This window comes from Parus major, chromosome 1 (genome assembly GCF_001522545.3).
Source record: "Parus major isolate Abel chromosome 1, Parus_major1.1, whole genome shotgun sequence".
Classification (NCBI taxonomy): domain Eukaryota; kingdom Metazoa; phylum Chordata; class Aves; order Passeriformes; family Paridae; genus Parus; species Parus major.
The window spans coordinates 39,780,138-39,787,764 of NC_031768.1; positions in this window are offsets into that span (position 1 = coordinate 39,780,138).

Genomic DNA, 7,627 nt, shown 5'->3' on the forward strand with positions numbered 1-7,627 from the left:
AGAGACACTAAATCTGTGGAGAGTTGCAGACCTCTGTAATCTGCGCTGTACTCCCAGCTGAAGTCAATGGGAGATGGAATCCTCTGCTGAGCTCTTGGCTCTCACCTGTGCAAACTAACAGACTCCAGGACAGCATGGGCAGACTGCACAAAGCATGACTTCTTCCATCCTACACAATCTTCCAATGCCATCCCATGAGGTTGTACAGCCCCTCACATACCAAACACATATGCAGCTTCACGTTACAAAACCACCACCCCGGCATGCTGCAACATGCATTGTAAATGACTTCAGACATCGTGAACTGGTCCAAAACACAAAAAAAGAAGCATTTTCCATTGGACCATGTAGGCACCACGTGGGATAAGTCACAGGGACAAGAGCTGTGCAGCATGGATCAGTCTGTGCTTACCACTCAGCATCAACACTGAGGATTAACTCCTGACTCTCTTCTATTTAACAGTGTAGCCACAGGGTCTAAGTAACCTTCTTCAGCCCTATCACAGCTAGAGTTGTAATAACATAATCCTATTATTCTAAATATAGCTCAGGCTCCAGGGATCACTCTGAAATTCAGCCATCTTCCATAGGTGTTCTTCCAGACCCTCTGAAGGAAAAGATGGCTGGGTACAGCCTTTCTGAAGAATAATTTCAGTTTGGTTTAGATCCATATACTGCATCAATAAATACAGTCTAGGCCAAAGGACACATCTATAGAGGTGTGGTTCTTATTTCTTCCAATATCTTTTATATTTGAGGAGATTGCAGATTGCTTTTTTTTCTTTTTTTTTTTTTCTCAGAAGTACAGTGTTGCATGCATATGGCTGGGGGGCTGCATTTGGAATTACCAAAATGATAAAATCAATTTATTAGGGTTTTCAAGAGCTCTTAATCTGAAATAATAAATGAAACATCATAGATCCAACAGTGTTCTCTTTATATGTTAACAGTTAGAGTGAAGTTAATTCATAAAAATAAGGGCAGAAGGACTTGGACAAATACCTATTTACCTAAAGAAAGAGCTAAAACATAGATTAATGCTGCTTCAAGAAGATGTCAGATTGATAACCTGAAATGTCCATAACCAATAGTAAAAACCTATTCAAATTAAATGGATGCCATCTGTGTATTCTGGCATCTGGTAACATAAACAGCTTTTGATATATTTGGACTCAGAAGCAAAACTCAATCTGATGAAACTTCCAGAACTCACAAAAGACTATGAATTTGCAGGTTTCAGCAATTCACATTTCATACTTGTAACTCAAACTTTGTTCCATGACTTTATGACAGGAACAAGAAGTAAGACTATCTTTGCAGCAACCAGCAAATGTCTTTGTCATTGACAAGTATCAAGGAAAGAAACAGGAGAAGGTGGCTAAAAGAGGCTTAGTGCCAAAATGTGGCCTAACAGGCAGCTGTGATATGGACCCAGCCTGCTATGTGCTTGCCTGAGCCTGGGTCACCTCTGTTGCTTGGGACCAGACAGTAGCATTGGGACATAAAAAACCCATTTCTTTCAAAGTAGTTGTTCACATTTGAAATGTAAGCTTCTAGTGACTTGATTCAACCATGAATCAAATATATATTTGTGCGATCTATGTTTTGGGAACAGAGCTTAAATCTCTGTGCTTACCTCACTGAGGCAGGTTAAATTGATTTTTTTTCTTAAGTCTTCTATAGCTTCTTTTGCCAAATAGAGACACGGAAAAACTTTCTTGAGGCATATTTGTTTAGAAAAAAATTACCATGGTGCATAACTTTCGGAAGGCAGATTCTATTGGAAGATGATACTCTTTACAACTTTAGTTAATGCAAAATCATAGAATCCTAGAAATGCTATTCCAAACACTGCTGGAGTGCAATTTCTTTTCAGAGGAAGGCTGGTGATTATTTATACAAATCTAGCAACAATATGTAATAGTTTTATACTTGGCAGATCTCCAAGGAAATGCCACCACTGTGTGAATTTACCTATTGCCAGTCTCAACCCAATGTGATTCAGAACACTGAAGTTAATAAAGCTACTCTGTAGGAGAAAAAAAAAATAAATTAAACACAGCTGGGATTTGAAGCAAAGGTAAGTCAGGAATCCCTGTTTCCTTGCTCTCCAGCTGTCTGCTTTTCAGGAGCATTGTAACTTTCCTCAATGAGCACAAGGCACCCAAGATCTGGCAGTGCCTACAGCCTACCATCACCTTGGTGGTGTCTGAATCAGGGGCACTTCTTCCCTTCAGGCTGGTAGCAGCTTGGTGCTGGTGGAGGGTGGCAGACTCTGCCATAACCAAGCATGAGCTGCAGAACAGTGGAAGTCAGACTGCAAATAGTGAAAGCAGAAGTGTCTGTCCCAGGCACCTAGACATGAGTGGCATGTATTACATTCACAGGTCCTTTTTGTAAACCACAAACTTGTTGATTTTTCTCAAAGCACCAGAGAAAACATTTTAAAAAATATACAGTGTTGATTTTCAGTGTTTTCAGAGTAAAAAAGAAATTACTAGCTCCACAGAGGAAATTAGGCACTGGAGTGCTCTGTTTTACACTGAATAACTAACATAAAATGCTTTAACATACATTGCAGATGAACTGGGATCCAGGCTACTATTATACCATAGAATTGCCAAGGAAGAAACTGGCTGCAGCTTTTGAGAAATGAGTGCAAGTTGTAGCATCATGAATGACGCATCAAAAGAGCCCGCAATGAAAGCCTGATTTATGGCAACTCAGTGTTAACAGCAGAAATCATCTTCCTGCTTTGCATTCAGATAGGTTGGAAAGCCCTAAGCAATATGGGTAATCTGTCCAAAAGCCTGTAATCATCAGACATTTTAGTACGTAAATTATAAAAAGAATTTTGCAAGATATTTTGTGACAACATTGGCGGCCCTAAAACTTCTTAAAATCCCATGTAGTGTATCTGTGCTGAGTAAGCCATGCAGTAATTTATGAACTTAGCAGTCAACTTGTAAATATAAGTAGTGACATAGTAGTTGTGCTTTACTTTATATATGATAATGAAACATTAATCTTGGGAAAAACTGTCCTTCAAAGCACCAAGACTTCATCCTGGATGCTTTGTATTAGTTTGGGTTTTTTTCCCATTGAATTTTCTGAGAAGTCAGTTGGACGCTGCAAAGGCAAAGGGACAGACATCGTAATTTCCCTTCTGCCAGTTGAAAGAATTTTACAGGGACATTGAAAATATGAAATGCATTGTTGAATAGCTGGCACTAATGTCTTTTTTTTTAGGAGCTTAGGGACAGTGTGGCAGTTCCTTTTCATTGTTTGTGGAAAACTTTAGTCGAAGAAGGACTTCATAAACAATGGCCTTTCACAGGATTTAGTATGTGCAACACTATTTAAACAGCTAATTTAAATGTAAGGTAGATTCCTACACACTCAAAAGGGTTGTTTGCCTTCTTAGCTTTTGGTTTCCAAAGACAATCTTTGTCAAAATATACATACAACATATTTTAATAGAACAGCTGAGCTGAGTTGTTCTTCGTCTAAAAATTAAAGGCCCCCACCGCCATCATCATAAATGATTCATTACCTTTGAGGTTTGGCAGGCTTTTAAGGTCACCTCTCTTTAAATTTGAAAATGCTTGCTCACATTCAAGTCTTCCTGCCAGGAGGACTCAATTCATTAACTTGCACTTATATGGATGGCTATTTTATTGTTACTTTAACTGAACTTTTATGCTGGCTGCCTGCTGTGTCCTGAGTGCTGTGAGCACTTCAGAAAGTAGGTGCATGCTGTGATGGCAGCCCTCTCTGTAAATAATGTTCCAATTAATAAGACAATTATACAGCACTGCAGTACTTTATTGGTGTTCTCTGTTACTGCAGTGCTGGTCAGAGCACAATAATGAAGAAACCATCAACATTTTCATATAAGCCCGTCTCTTCAGAAGCTTAGGCTTAGAAATTCATACTACTCTGGAAATTCAATGTAGCCAAGAAGCAGAATGGCATGCATTTTACAGTGTTCTGATATAAAATTGTTCATAGGTTATATGAGTAAAATTAAAATGAGAAGAGGGCATTTGGTTTAGTGGGTTTTTTTTTTGTTTTTTTATATGAAATGCTTTCTACTTTATGGGCTGTAAGAATAAAAACAGACTGGAAATGTATCTTCAGTTGCATTTTAAAATGTTTCCTATAACTCTCCAAAGGCATTTTAAACTGAAATTTTACAGGTCATTAGTCTGTTACATGAGTGGGTCCTGTAACAATTGTAGATTAAAATTTCTGAGGTCCAGGCACAACCTGTAAAGACCTGGGTAGAGTTTAGCTGCCCAGCCCAAAAGATCCTGCATTCCCCTGCTGAGCTGTCAATGTTACTCTGGGGGATGCCTGTGGTCTACAACTGCTTTGCTCTTTTCATTTAAAGTTGCCCAAATACCTCAGTTTGTATTTCTGGTCACAGAAAACATTTCTCTCTAAACCACTTGGTACCTATGTCATGTCTCAGTCCAAAAGAGATGCAAGAAGTAGTATCTCTTTTTCCCTCTGGGCCCTAACACTGTAAGGCTCTAAGAGAGCCTCAAACTTTGCCCTCCCCCCAAGTAATGATACCTAAAAATGCCACTGTACTGCATTACTTTAAATGTGTGAGAATGAGATGTTGTCATTATCCTGTACAACAGATTTCTTATCAAATAGTTAGAGAAGCAATGGAAGAAAGAGTATTTCCAGATGAGACCAAGAAATAAACAGGAAAAAGAAAGCAGAAAGGGCAGAACTTACTGCCCTGTGGCAAAAACATGCGGAGTAGGTGACAGTCTTGGCTCTCTGTTTCAAATGCAAATACACTCTTCCATTCACCTATAAATGAACACATTGGTATGGACACATATATCACCTGGGAAAATGTTATGAGAATCCTATATAGTGAATTTCAGATGTGATCAACACCAAAAATACTACTTTAAATAACATCAGTATCATTTGTCCATGCAACCATTGCAGTTCATTCAGCCATTATGAACATTTGAATTCCATAAGATATAGAATTCTTTTGTATATTTGTGGAAAGTCCAGTACATTGGAGGTCTAGTATTGTTTGGATCCTTCAAGTCTGTGATAATATTTAATAAGTATCAGGTTTGCCCATCTTGTGCACATGTGCATTTTTCAGATTATCAGGAAATCATGCTCCTTTTCTGTCCTTATCAGCTCTCACAGTTTTACTGCAGATTATTTACTGTGGCTTAAATTTCACAGTATTAAATTTAGAACACAAACTTCAGAGGTTTTTCTAATCTATTTGATCTAAAATCCACTGGATAAATACCTGTTCCCAGCACTGTTTATCTGACAGGTTGAAGCTGTCCTTTAAGCTGACCATCAGGAAAACCACATGAATTTGAACTATTGTTGTCAAAGGATGAGAAAAAAAAAAGTTGTTTGTGTGCCTGTGTTCACTTTTCAGAAGGTCAGCTACTAAAACCCTCTCCAAATTTCTTTGGCCTCAGTTTAGGTGCCAGTGGTGAGGGGATCCACATCTAAGCTGGTAGCTTTGTCTGGTTTCATCAGTTGGTAAAATCACTGGTGTTTCAAGATCAAGTGAAATAGCTTCATATCTGTTTTGTACTGTGGTGCCCAAAACTGCTCACAGTACTCAAGGTGAGTGGTACTACCAGTGTTGAGTAGATATAAATAAAAGTTTTCCATAGGCTTTCTGGAGTTGCAGGTGTTCCCTTTGTTGGGTGCCCAACAAAGCAAAGATGGTGCACTGGCTTCTGTAGGGCCTGACCCAGAGGAAAGGCGATTGCGGAGAGGAGAAAGAGGCAGCATGATGCAGCAGGGGACACAAATAGACCTTGGTAAAGTGATCTTTCTCTGCTGGGAACATTCCTCCTTCTAATGTATTTGCCTCTTATTGCTGTTGGTGCAAATGTAGGGAATGAAAGCTTCTGGAGGCACCCAGTTTTCCCTGTGGGAAAGTGTGGAGGCAGCTGTTGTGGGAGAATTTCCATGTGCATATGGTGGTGGGGAAGAGGGCGATGTGGAGGGGAGTGTACCCAAGAGCCAGGCTGTCCTGCAGGACTCTGTGAGACATGAATGCTCTTGCTCTGGAATTTAAGTGACAAAATTGTCATAGCTAAAGAAGCCCAGGCAAGGAGGCCTGAGTGAGCCAGCTTCCACCACTGATCCCTTTCCCACCAGGAACCAGTGGAGAGCTGCCACACCAAAATCCCTGCTGTCCTGCAGACAGGGAACTAATGACTAGCGGGGTTTATCCATGGCAGCCAGGGCTCAGGCACTACAGTGGGTGCCAACCATCACCTCATGCAGCAATTTTGCAGAGGGGTGTCATACACAGACTCCAGTGCCTGTTATGGAGGTGGATGTGGCTGGGAGTGCTGAGCAGAATGGCTATTTTTGTGCTGCCACTGTTATACTGCTGAACAGCTGCTTCTGTGCTCTGACAGCCACTGAGGGAAGTCCAGCATGACTTATGAGTGAGAGAGAAGTGAACAATGAAATCTGTAAGAGAGGTTGTAATCCCAGATCAGGCTGTCAGGTTCCTTTAATTTCTTTTGTTAGTTTATAAGAGAAGCAATAGAAGCAGAAGAAACAGTAGGAGGAACAAGAGTTATACATCTACTTTATAAAAATATATGTGTGTATTTTAAATATCTTACTGATAAGTTTCTCCAGGCTCATTGCTTTGGGTTTGCCTGTGACATTACTTCTTCATTTCAGTGTTATAGTATTTTTCTGGAGCACTTACTATAAAATCCATAAGTTCTTACAAGCTTTCTAAAGGAAATCCCAGTCTTCTGATGAATTTTGTGGAGCGAGTCTGTTATAGTTGGTCCTGTGTGTGATTACTCTGCAGACTTTTGTTTGCTGTACAAGCCAAGGACTTTGCCAAGAAATCAGGCCAAAATGATTACAACAAAGTTATTTATAACTACCAGAAAAATTAAGTCTTATCAAGTGACAGCATTATCTTGTGGTAATAGACAAACTCTCCTTTGTTTGAAAAAGCTAATTTGTATATAAAAAAGTTCAGGCTGACAACTAAAGCATAACACTTGATATATGGGAGATGATTTGGTTTCCAAGGTTCAGCACATTCATTGCTGCTCTGAAAGCTCAGACAGACCATTTACATGCCTAACCAGGTGCCCAACATGTAAGATGCTTGCAAGCCTCATAATGTTTCCAGCAGCTCCATTTCATGCTGTTGAAACCTTTAGTAATGCACCACAATAACTGGTTAAAAGGAAAACATACTGTTTAAACAAATCTTCATTAAACTGCCATCTTTATTTTTATACTTCTTCTTTTGCAATTATGGGGATTTGTGGGATTTTTTTCTCCTTTTTTGGTTTTTTTTTTTTTTTTCCTCTACATTAGGAAGAGGTAGCAAGTGACTCCCTAAACAGAGTTTCTCATGGTTTGAAATGTACACAAATTGAGTAAGCAGTGCACAGAACATGGAAACAACAAATAACAGTGCTCCTTCTGTTTTCAATTAAGAAATGTGTGGTCTTAAAGCAAATTCAGCTGCAGCACCTCATATACATATGTTATGATAACTTATATATATTAAATATTGTATATTATACATTATACATTATACATTATATGTTATATATGTTATATGTTATAT